Below are 20,465 nucleotides of genomic sequence, written 5' to 3'. Positions count from 1 at the left end.
TCGGAACCTTGTTTTTCATCTCTTTGCTTGTGGGATAGAGTTAGAACATAGAACATAGAACAGTACAGCACAGAACAGGCCCTTCGGCCCTCGATGTGTGCCGAGCAATGATCACCTACTCAAACCACCGTATCCACCCTATACCCGTAACCCAACAACCCCCCCTTAACCTACTTTTAGGACACTACGGACAATTAGCATGGCCAATCCACCTAACCCGCACATCTTTTGGACTGTGGGAGGAAACCGAGCACCCGGAGGAAACCCACGCACACCGGGGAGGACGTGCAGACTCCACACAGACAGTGACCCAGCCGGGAATCGAACCTGGGACCCTGGAGCTGTGAAGCATGTCTGCTAACCACCATGCTACCGTGCTCCCCCAACTCTGCCATTTGCATTCCTTCTGGGACAAAAGCTTTGTTTATCACAACCATTATCACTACCCCTTGCTGCTGTTCCATCGCATTATTTATCTCTTCCACCTATCTTAAACTATCTTAATCCAGACGTTCCCCTTTGATTTTCTTCCCCTTTTCAACAGCATAAAACACATATTTCCACCTTCCTTCAGTTCTGAAGTCATGCTTGCCTCAAAATATTAACATCTGCTTTTCTCCCCACAGAGGCTCTCGAGACTTGTTGAATATTTCCAGCTCTTTGTTCGAATTCCAATTTCCATTGTGCACCATATTTTGCTTTTATATTAGCAAAATGTTCAATTGTACTCGAAACATTGAAAAACATGGTATTGTCAAGGAAAACAACAATCAGTTAAGAAATCAACCTCTTCAATCTTCCAATCAGAGAAAGCATCTTAGCCTAAGGATCCATAAGTAAATCTTTACCAACAACCCCATAAGACATATAAATGTAAGTTGCTGTTGTAGAAACCTTTCATATAGTTAAACATCCTAGTGACCTCACATGAGTGTGAGCAAACAAAATTTGACAGTCTATGATTTTTACGAATATTATTTTAGATACTTTTCAACAATTCACATTTGGAATGAAAACTAATTACAAAGCTGGATAGTTAAGTCACCCATGGATTTCCTGACGGCATGGGGGTGTCCACAATGGGAAACCCCATTGGCCGGCTGCTGGGACGGAGGATTGCGCTGCCAGTGGGGGCGCACTGCACCAGAAAACAGGTGCAGGAGGACAGAGAATCCCACGCTCCAGGGCTTTCAAAGGCTATTCCTAGGCATTTGTCCCAGTGATATGGAAATCAAATTGTAAGCATGGTAGTTAGGAACATTATTTACCATCGGTTGTGTGCCAAGTGCCAGGGATTATTTGCAGCAAAACAATCTTGCATTAAAAGCATTGTTAACCCTCGACAATACTCGTGGGCATCCAACCATCCTGGATGACATGCACCCTGCCATCAGCAGAGGCGGGCTCCTGCTCCCCTCCCCCCCCCCCCCCCCCCCTCCACCACCTTACTGTTGCAACCCAGGGCCAGGGAACAGGGGACAATTGCATCCTTAGGATGTATCTCAGAGACACGAAAGAGAAAATGTTGGAAAATCTCAGCAAGTCTGGCAGCATCTGTAGGGAGAGAAAAGAACGTAGAACATAGAAAAATACAGCACAGAACAGGCCCCTTCGGCCCCACAATGTTGTGCCAAACTTTTGTCCTTAGATTAAGAACAGATCAATCTACACCCCAGCCTACTCTCCATTCCAGGCAACATCCTGGTAAATCTCCTTTGCACCTTTTCCAAAGTTTCCACATCCTTCCTAAAATGAGGCGACCAGAACTGCACACAGGTACTCCAAATGTGGCCCTACCAAGATTTTGTACAGCTGCATCATCACCTCACAGCTCTTAAATTCAATTCCTCTGCTAATGAACGCTAGCACACCATAGGCCTTCTGCACAGCTCTATCCACTTGAGTGGCAACTTTCAAAGATCTATGAACATAGACCCCAAGATCTCTCTGCTCCTCTACATTGCCAAGAACCCTACCGTTAACCCTGTATTCCGCATTCATATTTGTCCTTCCCAAATGGACAACCGTACACTTTCAGGGTTAAACTCACTCTGCCACTTCTCAGCCCAGCTCTGCATCCTATGTCTCTTTGCAGCCAACAACAGCCCTCCTCAATATCACAACTCCACCAATCTTTGTATTGTCTGCAAATTTACTGACCCACCCTTCACACTCCCTCATTCAAGTCAGAAATGAAAATCACAAACAGCAGAGGACCCAGAACTGATCCCTGCAGTACGCCACTGGTAACTGGGCTCCAGGCTGAATATTTGCCATCCACCACCATCTTTGATTCTATCGGTGTAGCCAGTTCATTAACCAACTGCCAAATTCCCCACTATCCATGCCTCCTTACTTTCTGCATAAGCCTACCATGGGAACTCTATCAAATGCCTTACTAAAATCCACGTAACACTACATCCACTACTTTACCTTTATCCACATGCTTGGTCACCTCCTCAAAGAATTCAATAAGACTTGTGAGGCAAGACCTAACCCTTTGACAAGAGTCATCGTACTCGAAACGTTAACTCTGTTCTCTCCCTACAGATGCTGCCAGACTTGCTGAAAATTTTCCAGCATTTTCTTTTTGTTCAGATTCCAGCAACCGCAGTAATGTGCTTTTATCACCATAGGCCACCAGTTGCCCAGGCTATTACGGCAACCTGAGAAAAAAGGTGGACCCAACTCTGAAGGAATTTGGAGGGGTTTCAGCATTTACCAGCAGTTAAGAACAGGGGAGGCATAGATGAGGCATAGAATGAAGTCACACAATCAAATTTTCTTGGTGTTTGGAGAAAATTGCATCCTGAGTTTGTACTCATGTTTTCCAAGGCTTTACAGACCTGCTGAAGAGGTGACCAAAAATGTTGTTGAAATGGGCAAAGAATTCAACTTAGACATGGCACCATAGGACATAGATGAGTTACTGACAATGGCAGCACGGTAGCATAGTGGTTAGCATAGTTGCTTCACAGCTCCAGGGTCCCAGGTTTGATTCCCGGCTTGGGTCACTGTCTGTGCGGAGTCTGCACGTTCTCCCAGTGTCTGCGTGGGTTTCCTCTGGGTGCTCCGGTTTCCTCCCACAGTCAAAAGATATGCAGGTTAGGTGGATTGGCCATATAAATTGCCCTTCGTGTCTAAAAAGGGTAGGTTAGGTTAGGTGGGGTTACGGGAACAGGGTGGAGGCGTGGGCTTAAGTGGGGTGCTCTTTCCAAGGGCTGGTGCAGACTCGATGGGCTGAATGGCCTCCTGCACTGTAAATTCCATGATCTATGATTCCGAAGAATTAACGAATGAGAACCTCATTAAATTGGAACAGCAAAAAGTGACAGAGGAAAAAGATGTATCTAAGGGAAGATAAAAAGATAAAGTTTCCATAGTCCCAGATGACCATAAGCTGCTTTCCTCTTTGAGGGGAGAGCTGACTGGTGTGATTTAACCTGAAGATCACCACACCACAGGCAAGGGGCAAGGCTGAGAAGGCAGAGCCTTCATGAATAACCTCAGCAGTACGGCAATTGAACCCACACTGTTGGCCTCACTCATTACAAACCAGCTGTCCAACCAACTGAGCAAAACCACCAACTCAGGAAAGACATACAGGCATTAGAGACAGTCCAGGGAAGGTTCACTAGGTTGATCCTGGGTTTGAAGGGAATTTCTTATGAAGAGGTCGAATAAGTTGGCCTGTACTCATTGGAGTTTAGAAGAATGAGGCAAACTTATTGAGACTGGTAGGGTTCTTAGGGCCTTGACAGTGTAGAGGTTGTGGAGTTGTTTCCACTTGTGAGAGTCTAGGAGTAGAGGGCATTATCTCACAATAAGGGGTCGCCCATTTAAGACAGAGGTGAGGAGGAAAACTTCTCTCAGAGGGTAGTGAATTTGTGGTCATCTGTGGTGATATGTTAACTTTTGTGCAATGCCAACCTATTTAGCATCTCCTTTCTATCAATTTGTATCATAGTCAATATCTCTATTCCTCCTGCTTCTCATGTGTCATCAAATTTCTTTGTGAACTGCAAAATATCAAATTTCTTTTAAGAAAGCCAGTCAAATCCTTTTCCAATTTGGAGCCTTTTCTCTGCTCCTCACTTTTTAACTGAGCAGAGACTATTTTTGTCCCTGTCCTCTGTCTGGGACCCTTCTTCTCAATATAGTGCTCCACATCCAGTGATTTGACTGTGGGCTTTGTATAATTTTCCTTCTTGTACAATGCTGATATGTGCATGTGCAAATGCCCCGAGGCCCATCAGGATTTCAAATTATGGAGCTTTACAGCACTAAGAGGTCCTTCAGCCCATCGAGTCTGCACTGGCCATCAAGCACCTATCTATTCTAATCCCATTTTACAGCACTTGGTCCATAGCTTTGTGTGCTATGGCATTTCTTTTTTTATTTTTATTGAGGGATTTGAAAATTCTTATAATAGTAACATAAACAATGATATCAACATGGTAAAATAGACATTCCCTCCCCCCCCCCCCCCCCCCCCCCCCCACCAAGCCCAATCTTCACGCACCTCAACCATACAGCAACCCACCCAGCCCCCTCGGAATACTGCATCTGCTGACATTTAAATTTTCTCCGAGAAAGTCGACAACGCTGCCACCTTCGGGTGAACCCTACCATTGACCCTCTTGAGGCAAATTTTATTTTCTCAAGACTAGAACCAAGCCATGTCACTAACCCAGGTCTCTACACTCGGGCTTCGAGTCCCTCCACATTAACAGATCCGTCTCCGGATACCAGGGAGACAAAGGTCCAAGACGTTGGCCTCTTTCGCTCCCTGATCGCCCTGATCTATTCCGACACTCCAAGATCGCTACCTCCGGACATCGGCACCACCCGTGGTTTTAGCACCTTGGACAGTGCCTTAGCAAAATCCTGCCAAAACCCTCTAAGCTTCGGGCCATGCCCAAAACATGTGGACGATTTGCTGGGCTTCCTGCGCACCTTGCACACCTATCCTCAAACCCGAAGAAGTATCGCATCCTAGCCAGCTGTCCGTGTGGTTGCCAGTGGATTACCTTAAATTGTATCAGGCTAAGCCTGGGGTACGATCAGGAGGTATTAACGCTGCTTAGGGCATCCGCCCATAGACCCGCCTCTATCTCTCCTCCTCAGCTCGTCCTCACCCACTTGCCCGATAAGCTCAGCCACTGGGTTCCTCCGCCTCCGAAAGCTCTGCTAAATATCCGATACCTTCCCATCACCCCCCCAGGTACTAGAAACTACTCTATCCTGATCCCCCCATGGCGGCAGCAGTGGAAAGGCCGGCACTGTTTTCGCAGGAAGTCTCGCACCTGCAAATACCTAAAACCATTCCCTGCTGGCAATTTAAATTTATCCTCCAAAGCTTTCAAGCTGGAAAAGCTCCCGTCTATAATAGATCCCCCCATCCTTCTAATTCCTGCTCTCTGCCAACTCCAGAACCCCCATCTAGCCTATCCGGTACAAACCTGTGGTTATTATAAATCGGATCCAAATCGACGCTCCCTCCACTCTCTTATATCTCCTCCATTGCTCCTGATCCTCAGAGCTGCCACTACACCAGACTTGTGGAGTATCGGACCAGCGAGAACGCAGAGGTGCCGTTACCAATGCTCCCAAATTGGTGTCTCTGCATGACGCTGCCTCCATCCGTTCCCATGCCGACCCCTCCCGCACTACCCACTTCCTAATCATGGCGCTATTAGCCACCCAGTAGTAATTGCAGAAATTCGGGCAGCGCCAACCCATCCTCCCCCCGGACTGCGCAATACTTTCTTCACATCACGGGGTTTTACCGCCCACACAAATCCCAAAATAATCTTATTCACACCACTTGAAAAAGGCCTTCGGGATAAAGATGGGGAGGCACTGAAAGAGAAACAGAAATCTGGGCCGGACCGTCATTTTCACAGTCCGTACCCTCCCCGCCTGTGATAGCAGAGCATATCCCATCTCCTAAGTCCCCTTCCATTTGTGCTACCAACTGGATAGGTTTAACTTGTGCAGTACCTCCCATTCCCAGGCCACCTAGATTCCCAGATATCGAAAGCTCTTCTCTACCATTCTAAGCGGCAGCTCTCCCAGTCCTTCTCCTGTCCTCTTGCCTGGATAACAAACATCTCACTTTTCCCCCATGTTCAATTTATACCCTGAAAAAATTGCCAATTCCCCCAAGATTTGCAATTACATGCCCCATCCCCTCCAACGGGTCCCGAAATGTACAAGAGAAGGGTCATCTGTGTAGAGCGAGACCCAGTGCTCCACCCACCCCCGAACCAGCTCTTTCCAGTTCCTAGAGGCTCTGACGCCATGGCCCACACTGGCCTATGGCCAGAGCAAACAGTAACAGGGAGAGGGGGCACCTTTGCCTCGTCCCTCGGTGTAGTTTAAAATACCCCAACCTCAGCCGGTTCGTACGCACATTCGCTACTGGTGCCTGATAGAGCAACCACACCTAGTCAATAAAGCCCTCACCAAACCAAACCTTGCCTCCGCCTCCCACAGGTAATTCCACTCCACCCCCGATCAAAAGCCTTCCCCACATCCATCGTACCACCACCTCTGCCTCCTCTCCTTCTGAGGGCATCATAATAACATTTAGAAGCCTTTGGACATTGGCCTTGAAGTTGCCTGCCCTTAACAAATCCCGTCTGGTCTTCCCCTATCATCCCCGGTCCTCTATCCTTGTGGCCAGTATCTTAGCCAGCAGTTTGGCATCCACATTCAGTAGAAAAATCGGCCTGTATGACCCACATGCTCCCGGATCCTTCTCCCGTTTCAGGATCAATGAAATCGAGGCCTGCAACCATTGTTGGGAAAACTCCCTTCTCTCTTGCTTTATTAAATGTCCTCACCAGCAGTGGGCTCAATATCTATGAAAACTTCATATAGAATTCACCGGGTAGCCGTCAGGCACCAGGTAGCAATCAAGCCCCGGGGCCTTGCCCGACCTCATGCCCTCCAGCCACTTAATTATGTCCTCAATCTCAATTGGGGCTCCCAGCCCCTCCACCAGGTCCTCCTCCATCCTCGGGAAACCTCATCCCTTCCACCCCAACCGGGGGTTCCGACTCAATAATTTACTATAAAAAAGTCCTTGAACACCTCGTTCACTCCCGCTGGTTCCAGGGTAGTATTACCGTCCCTACTCTTTGCTTTACCCATCACCCTGGCCAGCCTCTCTTTTCCTGAGCTAGTGCGCCAACATTCTGCTTGCCTTTTCCCCGCACTCATAGATTCCTTACCTTCCTCAACTGTTCCATTGCTTTCCCTGTGGTCAACAGCCCAAACTCCACCTGTAACCTCTGCCGCTCCATCAGTAGCCCCCGCCTCAGAGTATCTCCTGTCTACCTGGAGTATCTCCTCAACTAACCTGTCCCTGTGCTATGGCATTTCAACTGCTCATCTAAATGCTGCTTAAATGCTATGTGGGTTCCCACCTCTATCACCCTTTCAGGCAGCAGGTTCCAGCTTCCCACCACCCTCCCACCATCCCCACTAAATCTCCTACCCCTTACCTCAAGTCTATGTCCCCTGGTTATTCACCCTTCCCCCATCAATGTAACTCATAATTTTGTGCACCTCAATCAGGCCCCCCCTCAGCCTTTTCTGCTCCAAGGAAAACAACCCAGCCTAACCAGCCTCCCTTCATAGCTGAAATGCTCCAGCCCAGGCAACATCCTGGTGAATCTCCTCCACGCCACAAGTGCAATTGTATCTTTCCTATAGTGCGGTGACCAGAAATGCACATGCTCAAGCTCATAACCTTCCTGCTCTTATATTCTATGCCTCGGCTAATAAAAGTAAGTATCCCATATGCCTTCTTAACCACCTTATCCTGATGCCTTCAGGGATCTTTAAACATGCATTCCTAGATCCCTCTGGTCCTCTGTAACTCCTACCGTTCATCCCTCTGGTCCTCTGTACCTCCTAGAGTCCTGCTATTCATTGTGTATTCTCTTGTCTTGTTTGTCCTCCCACAATGCTGCATCACACACTTTTCAGGGTTAAATTCCATTTTCCATAGTTCAGCCATCTGACTAGCCCGTTTATGAAGTACTATAATCTAAGGCTTTCCTCATCGCTACGTACCACCTGTAAACGTACTAATCATGCCTTCCTTATTGAGATCTAAATCATTAATGTACACTACAAACAGCAAGGGACCTGCAATCCATTGGTACACCACTGGACACAGGCTTCCAGTCACAAAACTACCTGTTAACCATTACGCTCTGCCACCAAGCCAATTTGGATCCATTTGCCAAATTGCCCTGGATGCCTTTTTGATTCCAATCTTGATCAGTCGTCTTGCAGGACTGGTTGAAAAGCCTTACTGAATCCAAATAGACCATATCAACTGCACCGCCCTCATCGACATCAGTTTCCTTGAAAAATTCAATCAAATTTGTTGTGTATCTCCCCCTGACAATGCGATGTTGACTATCCTCAATATCATTGCTTCTCCAAGAATAATTCTATCCCTCAGATTTTTCCAATATTTCCTCCCTTCTTGAATATGACTAACACATTAGCTGTCTTCCAGACCTTTGGCACCTCCCTTGTGGCTGCGAGGAAGTGAAAATTAGCATCAGGATCCTGCAATCTCTCCCTTACCTCCCACAGCAGTCCCAGGTTACATCTCATCGGAGCTTGGAGATTTATCCACTTTAAGCCCGTTAAAACCACCAACACCTCTCAATGCTAATCTGTTCAATTATAATCACGTTCCCGACTTCCATGCTCTCCAATGACACAAGATGGATTTCAAAACACATCATACACAATGGCTTTATAATTTCTTCACAATTCTCACAATAAGTACTTATTGTCAACTTCTACTGTGTTCGACAGATAACCTTTTTACTTTGTGTCACCATGACACGTATCGTATTGTAAAGTTACAAAGATTTAACAAAAACAAAAACCAGGCTTTACATCAAAGAACTCTCAAAAGCCTTTAAACGCTGAATAGAACACCAAAATTACGTGATTTTTATGGGCGGCACAGTAGCACAGTGGTTATCACTGCTGCTTCTCAGCTCCAGGGTCCCAGGTTCGATTCCCGGCTTGGGTCACTGCCTGTGCGGAGTCTGCACGTTCTCCTTGTGACTGCGTGGGTTTCCTCCGGGTGCTCCGGTTTCCTCCCACAAGCCTAAAAGACGTGCTGTTAGGTCATTTGGATATTCTGACCTTCTCCCTCAGTGTACCCGAACAGGCGCCGGAGTGCGGCGACTGGGGCTTTCCACAGTAACTTCATTGCAGTGTTATGTAGGCCTATTTATGACAATAAAGATTATTATTATAATCCTTGCGTGGTCAACCAAAGGTAGTGAAAATGCATTGTTTTCTTTAGAAACATCTTGACCCAGCTTGCTCTCTATTTGTACCAGAGTTTTCAACCTTGCTGATGTGACTGTAAACCAATTACCCTAGTAGTCTTCCCGTCTTCATGTATGTGATACAAATGATTTTGGTTTCACAATTTTAATATAGAAGAACATGAGGATTCTCTTAATATTCTCTGTAAATGGAAACATGCCTTCACTAGGTCCATTAAGTGTGCAAAGGTATGTCTGATTTGCAAACACGCTTCAAAATTATCTTCTTTAATCATTTCCTCCATAACAGACTTTCTCTTTTCATTGTTTTTGCCAACACAGTTAATAAATTTGTACCGATGGAGATTTTCTCTCTTTACTCGAGTCATTTTCTGGTTTCTCCAAGAGAATTGCTAAGTTCTTGCTGCTGCTTGATAAATTGAACCTTCATCTCTATTTCTTTCACAATTTTATACAAGTACCTAGTTACTCTTATTTTCCCATTCTTTTTCAAGTTTATTTATCTTTTCATTCAACACATCAACTACTCAGGGGCAGCACGTTGGCACAGTGGTTAGCATTGCTGCCTACGGCGCTAAGGACCCGGGTTCGAATCACGGGCTCTGGGTCACTGTCCATGAGGAGTTTGCACATTCTCCCAGTGTCCTGTGTGGATTTCACCCCCACAACCCAAAAGATGTGCAAGATAGGTGGATGGCCACGCTAAATTGCCCCTTAATTGGAAAAATAAATTGGGTACTCTAAATTTTACTTTTAAAAAAACGCAGCAACTACTCTGGTGAGTTGAGTTGCCTTTGTTACAAAGTTACCTGTGGAATTCATATCCAAGCTTAACAACTTCATGGGGCATTCAGTTCCTTTTCGAATGTTTTCTTCCATTGTTACTGTCTGTTCTTTTTCAATTCACATGTTACATCTTCAAACTGTTGCTTAAAATGCTCCTCGTCAGCTTCCAAAGTTCGGATCTGCTCTTCTATTGCAGATCACATCTTCTTGTTCTGCAGATTGTATTGAAGTTCAGGAATCTCATTGCTCTTTCCATGATTAAGTTCAAAAGTTCATCAGTTTTGGTTTTTAATTCTGCATTCAACACAACTGTGTGATTCCTCAGCAATTTGTTTTCCTGTAACAGGCACTCACATGCTCTAATCAGTTCTTGATTTTCATCAGCAACTCATCTTTTGTGGGTGAAAGTTGGTTCTCTACACTAATCAGATTTTCCTTTAATTGCTCGCTATCAGTAATAAGCTTCTACTGTTTGGCCACAATAATTTTTAGAGTTCAGCAAGATCAACATGATCCAAGTGTCTGCTGCAACACAGTTGTCATCTAGTTACCATCTACGCTGGCAAAAATCATTACTCAATACTTTTTAAATGTCCAGAGCTAGACTCACTTTAGCAGTATTCAGGGAAGAATTCCCTGGATTATCCAAATCCATATGACCAGTTAAAGTAGGTTCTGAGGGAACATGTTTTTAATACCTATTTCATTCCCCGATAAAAATTGCTTAAATGTTCCTGTTAATGCTACCTCGGCTTACCGTTCAACTTCCAAAAATGGATTTTGTGATGCCCCGTCTTATGGCAATAAAAGCATACATACTTATTTACATCCCTTTTATTCTCTACATGGTCACATCTATTGACTAGAACAGCTTCTGACTTCTCCATAAACCTAGACTTTTGTATTCCTCTCTTCCCTGTGGGTTTACAAATGGAGATCCACTGGCCTTGAGTTGCCTATGTGATTATAGCATAGCGACGTCAGAATTTCTGCTTCCTGTGCCTTAGAAGCCAGTGGTATTCCAGGTGTGACCAAGAGCTATTGGGATGCTCTTTCAAAATACCTCTAGTACCATTAACTCCCTCACATTCTTAAAATTCTGTTCGAACTTCAGGGATCAAAACCACCGATCCCACAACATTTCTTTCTCCCTATCAAATTCCTGAAAGGCTTCATTTTGCTTTTCTTTAAAGTCCAAAGATTCAGCTGATATACTTCAGGGGTAAATTAGTGAGAATTAAGTAGCACAGCTTTATCTAATTTAATCTGAATATTGTTCTTCTGAAAGTCTGGAAACACATCCATAAACCTAAATGAGAGTCCATGTGTTCTTTAGCCGCTTCAGCTTTGCAATCACCGTTCCAAATGATACAAGATATCTCTCAACTCTCGTCTTCAATGTTATGATGTTACAATGAAGCTCTGAATGGAACTCAATTCCTCAACAGAAATATTGGTCTTTCATCCCGTAACTCAAGGCTGTTCCCTAGAGAGTTAATGAAACCGTACTCCTCTTCTCTCTTTGAAACTAGAGCTGAAGCTTTCACATTTCCATTTCAAACTTTTCCCCTTAATTTAATATTCTTTCATTTCTCTATCTCATCTACAACTGAATTCTTTCTAACTCAACTGACTTGCTATCTGGGTTAACTTATCCTTCTGCCAAACCCAGACACTGCACTATGGACACAACTATATTGGCTTTCTTTGCCCCAGCTTTTAATTTAAACTCTTAACTCCTCTGCTAATGTAATTAACCTAACCGTGGGTAACTTTTGTAATCATTCAGGGATAAATCTTCACTCTCTAGAAAATTGTGTAGCGATTAACAAAGCTATTCTGCTTTTCAATAAGTATAGTAAAACTTGTACAACCTTAACCTCAGCAAGTACCAGCACTCGTATTTGTCTGTGGATCCCAAATCCCACAAGAGCCCCATTTATATTATGATCCTTAGCCAACCAAGATGTTGGCAGGGTCCGATTAGTGACCAATAACCTTTTACTACAAAACATTGCTAGCTTAGACAAAGTCTGATATTTAAGTCATTTGTTTAGTAAAGAAAGCCACAAGATTCCACGGGTTTTGAACAAAGATAAATGTCACTATTCAAGTCCAGAATAAAATAAGTTCCAATATCTATCTTATATGCTTACATTCAGGCAAATATGAAGTACATGTGAATTAACAAGCGAAATGTCGTCAAACACACCATGGTGGCACAATGGTTAGCACTGCCTGCCGCACAGCTCCAGGGACCCGGCTTCAATTCCGCCCTCGGGTGGACTGTCTGTGTGGAGTTTGCACTTCCTCCCCGTGTCTGTGTGGGTTTCCTCCGGGTACTCCGGTTTCCTCCCGCAGTCCAAAGATGTGCAGGTTAGTTGAATTGGCTATGCTAAATTGCCCCTTCATGTCAAAAAGGTTATGTGGGGTTACTGGGATAGGGTGGAGGTATGGGCTGAATTAGGGTGCTCTTTCCAAAGGCTGGTGCAGACTCGATGGGCCGAATGGTCTCCTTCGGCACTGTAAATTCTATGTTCCATGATCTATGAAATGGCAAATGCAACCAAAAATGAGTCCATGAATTTCTCACAACCTAACTTGATGTCAGTAACAGAGTCAACCAATCTTCAGTGAAACTCTATTTTTCTCACGGTGGATTCTAGTCTTCACCTTCGAAAATCTTGCCTTAGAATCCTCTCCAAAAGTCGCTACCAATGCAGATGGCTTCAATAAGTGCTCACCCTCGCAGGGTTTCAATCTTATTTCCAAAGGCTCGGTTGCCCTGGATTCTTGAGTATACATTCAAGTATCAACTCACAAGCACAACTTCAGATCTTTAACCATGCCAAGCAGAACACTACTGCTCCATACAAATACTTTGCTCCAATGGTCCGCAGCACGGAGTCACCTGCTGCTTGGATCTCTAGGGCTTCTCTTGAGCCTTCTTTCATAAAGTCTCGCCTCACAGCCTTTTTACTATTTGAGCCTCTTTCCTTGCTCATTCCTTTTTACTGAAATGGGAGCCTCTCCTGTCCCTGTTTCCTCTCTGGAATGCTTTTTTTGTGTGAACTCTCCCTGTCTCCTGCCTGGGACCTTCTTCTGATGCCTCGCCAAACACAGCCAACTCACACAGGTTTCCACAACCATTTTTCTTCTTGCACAAGTGCACTAGGCCTAAAACAAAAAACATAAAAATGCCAGCCTGTGCACGCACAAGTTCCCAACCGCCGTGATGTCTAAGAGGTAAGTTTGGGTTTCATAAGAATAGTCAAACAATTCTGTATAAATCCCCAAAATACACTGTTGTTCAGAATTTGGAATGCTAGTCTCTTCTTATCCATCCACCTCAGTCCTCTTAAATTTTTAATTCTTCATAGGGTGCAGGCATTGACGGCTAGGCCAGCATTTAATGTCCATCCCTAATTGGCATTGAGAAGGTGGTAATAAGCCACTTCTTGAAACTCTGCAGTCCATGTGGTGTAGGTGCACTCACGATACTGTTTGGAAGGCAGTTCCAGGATTTTGATCGAGTGACAGCAACGGAATTGTGATATAATTTGAAGTCAAAATAGCGTTTGGCTTTTGGGGAACTTGCAGGTGGTGTTCCCATGGATCTGCTGCCCTTGTTTTGAGGTTGTAGAAGTTTCCTTGGTGAGTTGCTGCAGTGCATCAGGTAGATGGTACACACTGCTGCAAGTGTGTGTTGACGGTGGAAGGAGTGAATACTTAAATCGTGGATGGGCTGCCAATCAAGCAGGCTGCTTGGTCCCAGATGGCGTCAAGCTGTTTTGATTTGATTTATTATTGTCACATGTATTAGTATACAGTGAAAGTATTGTTTCTTACATGCTGTACAAACAATGCATACCGTACATAAGGAATGAAGGAAAGACTGCAGAATATAATGTTACAGTTATAGCAAGGTGTAGAGAAAAGATCAACTTAATACAAGGTAGGTCCATTCAAAATCTGATGGCAGTAGGGAAGAAGCTGTTCTTGAGTCAGTTGGTACGTGACCTCAAACTTTGGTATCTTTTTTCCTGACGGAAGAAGGTGGAATAGATTATGTCAGGAGGGCGTGGGTCCTTAATTATGCTGGCTGCCTTTCTGAGGCAGCGGGAATTATAGATGGAGTCAATGGATGGAGGCTGGTTTTGCGTGATGGACTGGGCTACATTCATGACCTTTTGTAGTTTCCTGCGGTGTTGGGCAGAACAGGCTCAATACCAAGCTGTGATACAACCAGAAAGAATGCTTTCTATGGTGCATCTGTAGAAATTGGTCAGGGTCGTAGCTGACATGCCAAATTTTCTTAGTCTTCTGAGAAAGTAGAATCGTTGGTGGGCTCTCTTAACTATAGTGTCGGCATGGGGGGACCAGGACAGGCTGTTGGTGATCTGTACACCTAAAAGCTTGAAGCTCTCGACCCTTTCTACTTTGTTCCCATTGATGTAGACAGGGGCATGTTCTCCACTACGCTTCCTGAAGCCGATGACAATCTCCTTCATTTTGTCGACATTGAGGGAGAGATTATTGTCGTCGCACCAGTTCACCAGATTCTCTATCTCATTCCTGTACTCTGTCTCGTCATTGTTTGAAATCCGATCCACTACAGTGGTGTCATCAGCAAATTTGAAAATCGAATTGGAGGGGAATTTGGCCACACAGTCATAGGTGTTTAGTAGGGGGCTAAGGACACAACCTTGTGGGGCACCGGTGTTGTGGATGATCGTGGAGGAGGCATTGTTGCCTATCTTTACTGATTGTGGCCTGTGGGCTAGAAAGTTCAGAATCCAGTTGCAGAGGGAGGAGCCAAGGCCAAGGCTACGGAGTTTGGAGATGGGTTTCGTAGGAATGATGGTGTTGAAGGCTGAGCTGTAGTCGATAAATAGGAGTCTGACATAGGTATCTTTGTTATCTAGATGGTCCAAGGTAGAGTGCAGGGCCATGGAGATGGCGTCTGCTGTGGACCTGTTGCAGCGGTAGGCGAACTGTAGTGGATCAAGGCAACGCGGGAGGCTGGAGTTGATTCGTGCTATGACTAACCTTTCAAAGCACGTCATGATGATGGATGTCAGAGCCACTGGACGATAGTCATTAAGGCACACTGCTTGACTTTTTTTTGGGACAGGGATGAAGGTCATCTTCTTAAATCAGATAGGGACCTCAGATTGTTGTAAAGAGGGGTTGAAGATGTCTGCGAATACCCCCGCCAGCTTATCCGCGCAAGACCTGAGTGCTCCTCCGGGTACCCCATCCGGGCCGGTGGCTTTCTGTGGGTTGACCTTCGAGAAGGCTGCTCTAACGTCTGCAGTGGTGATCTCAGATACAAGTTCATCCGCGGCTTCTGGGGTGGAGGGCTCGCTCTCGCTGACCTCTTGTTCAAAGCGTGCATAGAATGCATTGAGCTCCAGGCTTGTGGACAGCATTCCGTCACCTTCTTAATTTGGGCCTGTACATGGTAGACAGGCTTCGGGGAGTCAGGTGGTAAGTTACTCACAGCAGGATTCCCAGCCTCTGACCTGCTCTTGTAGCCACAGTATTTATATGACAAGTCCAGTTCAATTTCTGACCAATGATAACCCCAGGAGTTTGATTGATAGGGATTCAGTGATGGTAATGCTATTGATTTTCATGGAGAGATGGTTGATTTTCTCTTGTTGGAGATGGCCATTGCCTGGCACTTGCATGGCACGAATGCTTTTGCCCCAAGTCTGAATGTTGTCCAGGTTTCCTATATGTGGGCATTGACTGCTTCAGTGCCTGAAGACTTGTGAATGGTGAACATTGCACCATCATCAGCAAACATTCGGCCTCCCCGAACAGGCGTCGGAATGTGGCGACTAGGGGCTTTTCACAGTAACTTTACTGAACTCTACTTGTGACAATAAGTGATTTTTAAAAAACATTCCCACTTTGACCTTATGACGGAATGAAGGTCTTCAGTGAAATATTTAACTAACTAGATTTCTCAAATACTGCACAGGGATTACATTAAATTTGTAACATCTATAAATAATATTATAATATTTTAAATAGTTTTCTTCCAATGAGATACCCTGCAGTTTGCATACAGATCAGCTGGTGGATCAAGAATGGAAGAAAAGCTTATCCATCAGATTATTGCTCCTGACACATCCAATCACAACTGATCCGCTGGGCCGAACACAACTTAGAAACCACTTTGTGAAAAACATGCTGTCTGTTGCTACCCATCAATTCTCTCGCAAGAGAGATGTGGCCTAAAGGTAGTATTCATTCAGTTTCAGCATTCTCAGAGCAAACTCTGCAGCACTGATCGCAATGGGCTGTCAAATGCAATGCTAAAATACTTACTTTTGAAGAATACTTTTGGAACTGGAAGAAGGCTGTGACTGACATTGGGGAAAAGAGATTTGGGCCTCTTCTCCCATCTCTGTAGCAGCCCCTCCAGCTGGGATCATGTGGGAAGGAATATTGGAGGTTAGAGAATAACAAAATGTTCTACAAATCTTAGGAATAATGAGAGCGCATATAATTATGATTCGACAACATTTTCACAAGAAAGATCAGACTGTGATTACCTTTAACTGTAATTTAATGTCAGAAAATACATTCCAAAGTTTAGGTCATCTGGAGGAGGCGAGATTAATCGCTTTCAGAACAGAGAATCACTTCAAATAATAAATGACTAATGGACAAACTAATGTTGTATAGGGTCGGTGATGGATGTATGAGGAAATTAGGAAAGAGGTTTCAGGGATATAGACATTTACCTCAGATCAGGATTAAAAAATATTAGGATGTTCATTCATAAGTATATGGTACAATGAGTAGTGAATAGCTTGATTCTGCCGGTATAACTTGACAAAATACGAAAGAAGGAAAGAAGCATCAGCATAAATCAGACTTCATTTCCATTAATATCTTTATGCCAAAAAAAAACAATGTATCCTGGGTTTACAACTTATAATTAGAGAGATAATTACATTGACTGGAAACAGCTAGTGCAAACAACTTAGTTGACAAAATTTATTTTATCGGGTGACTTTCACTATTATTGGCCTTTTCCTTTCTCACAACTAAATTTTTTTTGGTGGCAAGATTACCTGCGTAACAATATTTCCAGTTAGTTCAGTAATACTTGGAGATTTCTCTAAGAATCTGATGCGGCACTATGAAAAATGCATGTCAAACAAAATTATTGCAGATGCTGGAAATCAAAAATGTAAACAGAAAATGCTTGAAATCCTAGAAAGGATATGATTGTACTGGAGGGGATGCAGAGGAGATTCACCAGGATGTTGTCTGGTCTGGAGCGTTTCAGCTATCAAGAGAGGCTGGTTAGGTTGGGGTTATTTTCCTTAGAGCAGAGAAGGCTTACGGGACATAATTAAGTTGCACAAAATAATGAGGGACATTGATAGGGTAGATAGGAAGAAACCTTTCCCCTTTGTAGGAGGGGTCAATAACCCGAGGACACAGACTTAGGGTAAGGAGCAGGCAACTTAGAGGGAACTTGAGCAGAAACTCTTTCGCTCAGAACCAAAGAATTCCGACAGTGCAGATAAGAACATAAGAACATAAGAACTAGGAGCAGGAGTAGGCCATCTGGCCCCTCGAGCCTGCTCCGCCATTCAATTAGATCATGGCTGATCTTTTGTGGCCTCAGCTCCACTTTCCGGCCCGAACACCATAACCCTTAATCTCTTTATTCTTCAAAAAACTATCTATCTTTACCTTAAAAACATGTAATGAAGGAGCCTCAACTGCTTCACTGGGCAAGGAATTCCATAGATTCACAACCCTTTGGGTGAAGAAGTTCCTCCTAAACTCAGTCCTAATCTACTTCCTCTTATTTTGAGGCTATGCCCCCTAGTTCTGCTGTCACCCGCCAGTGGAAACAACCTGCCCGCATCTATCCTATCTATTCCCTTCATAATTTTAAATGTTTCTATAAGATCCCCCCTCATCCTTCTAAATTCCAAAGAGTACAGTCCCAGTCTACTCAACCTCTCCTCATAATCCAACCCCTTCAGCTCTGGGATTAACCTAGTGAATCTCCTCTGCACACCCTCCAGCGCCAGTACGTCCTTTCTCAAGTAAGGAGACCAAAACTGAACACAATACTCCAGGTGTGGCCGCACTAACACCTTATACAATTGCAACATAACCTCCCTAGTCTTAAACTCCATCCCTCTAGCAATGAAGGATAAAATTCCATTTGCCTTCTTAATCACCTGTTGCACTTGTAAACCAACCTTCTGTAACTCATGCACTAGCACACCCAAGTATCTCTGAACAGCGGCATGCTTTAATATTTTATCGTTTAAATAATAATCCCGTTTGCTGTTATTCCTACCAAAATGGATAACCTCACATTCGTCAACATTGTATTCCATCTGCCAGATCCGAGCCCATTCACTTAATCTATCCAAATCCCTCTGCAGACTTCCAGTATCCTCTGTACTTTTCGCTTTACCACTCATCTTAGTGTCATCTGCAAACTTGGACACATTGCCCTTGGTCCCCAACTCCAAATCATCAATGTAAATTGTGAACAATTGTGGGCCCAACACGGATCCCTGAGGGACACCACTAGCTACTGATTGCCAACCAGAGAAACACCCATTATCCCAACTCTTTGCTTTCTATTAATTAACCAATCCTCTATCCATGCTACTACTTTACCCTTAATGCCATGCATCTTTATCTTATGCAGCAACCTTTTGTGTGGCACCTTGTCAAAGGCTTTCTGGAAATCCAGATATACCACATCCATCGGCTCCCCGTTATCTACTGCACTGGTAATGTCCTCAAAAAATTCCACTAAATTAGTTAGGCATGACCTGCCTTTTATGAACCCATGCTGCGTCTGCCCAATGGGACAATTTCTATCCAGATGCCTCGCAATTTCTTCCTTGATGATAGATTCCAGCATCTTCCCTATTACCGAAGTTAAACTCAAAGTTAAACTCACTGGCCTATAATTTCCTGCTTTCTGCCTACCTCCTTTTTTAAACAGTGGCGTCACGTTTGCTAATTTCCAATCCACCGGGACCACCCCAGAGTCTAGTGAATTTCGGTAATTATCACTAGTGCATCTGCAATTTCCCTAGCCATCTCTTTTAGCACTCTGGGATGCATTCCATCAGGGCCAGGAGACTTGTCTACCTTTAGCCCCATTAGCTTGCCCATCACTCCCTCCTTAGTGATAACAATCCTCTCAAGGTCCTCACCTGTCATAGCCTCATTTCTATCAGTCGCTGGCATGTTATTTGTGTCTTCCACTGTGAAGACCGACCCGAAAAACCTGTTCAGTTCCTCAGCCATTTCCTCATTTCCCATTATTAAAACTCCCTTCTCATCCTCTAAAGGACCAATATTTACCTTAGCCACTCTTTTTTGTCTTATATATTTGTAAAAACTTTTACTGTCTGTTTTTATATTCTGAGCAAGTTTACTCTCATACTCTATCTTACTCTTCTTTATAGCTTTTTTAGTAGCTTCCTGTTGCCCCCTAAAGATTTCCCAGTCCTCTAATCTCCCAGCAATCTTTGCCACTTTATATGCTTTTTCCTTCAATTTGATACTCTCCCTTATTTCCTTAGATATCCACGGTCGATTTTCCCTCTTTCTTCCGTCCTTCCTTTTTGTTGGTATAAACCTTTGCTGAGCACTGTGAAAAATCGCTTGGAAGGTTCTCCACTGTTCCTCAACTGTTCCACCATAAAGTCTTAGCTCCCAGTCTACCTTAGCTAGTTCTTCTCTCATCCCCTTGTAATCTCCTTTGTTTAAACACAAAACACTAGTATTTGATTTTACTTTCTCACCCTCCATCTGTATTTTAAATTCCACCATATTGTGATCGCTCCTTCCGAGAGGATCCCTAACTATGAGATCATGACTCAATCCTGTCTCATTACACAGGACAAGATCTAGGACCGCTTGTTCCCTCGTAGGTTCCATTACATACTGTTCTAGGAAACTATCGCGGATACATTCTATAAACTCCTCCTCACGGTTGCCTTGACCGACCTGGTTAAACCAATCGACATGTAGATTAAAATCCCCCATGATAACTGCTGTACCATTTCTATATGCATCAGTTATTTCTTTGTTTATTGCCTGCCCCACCATCTCGTTACTATTTGGTGGCCGATAGACTACTCCTATCAGTGACTTTTTCGCCTTACTATTCCTGATTTCCACCCAAATGGATTCAACCTTATCCTCCATAGCACCGATGTCATCCCTTACTATTGCCCGGATGTCATCCTTAAATAACAGAGCAACACCACCTCCCTTACCATCCACTCTGTCCTTCCGAATAGTTTGATACCCTCGGATATTTAACTCCCA

General features: G+C 44.3%; 1 protein-coding gene across 4 annotated transcripts in view; it reads right to left on the bottom strand.

Moving 5' to 3' along the window:
- The window catches only part of fbxo21 (F-box protein 21), a 68,049-nt gene that overhangs the window by 9,032 nt on the left and 38,552 nt on the right, over positions 1–20,465 (bottom strand). Inside the window, exon 11 of one of the 4 annotated variants that reach the window (XR_005459933.1) lies at positions 16,461–16,557. The exons of the other annotated variants lie outside the window; for them this stretch is intronic. The gene's annotated coding sequence lies outside the window, so the exon portion shown is untranslated. The remainder of the gene's footprint in view (positions 1–16,460; positions 16,558–20,465) is intronic. 4 annotated transcript variants of the gene reach the window in all.

This window comes from Scyliorhinus canicula, chromosome 1 (assembly GCF_902713615.1).
Source record: "Scyliorhinus canicula chromosome 1, sScyCan1.1, whole genome shotgun sequence".
NCBI lineage: Eukaryota > Metazoa > Chordata > Chondrichthyes > Carcharhiniformes > Scyliorhinidae > Scyliorhinus > Scyliorhinus canicula.
This window is presented reverse-complemented; position numbering and strand designations above follow the sequence as displayed.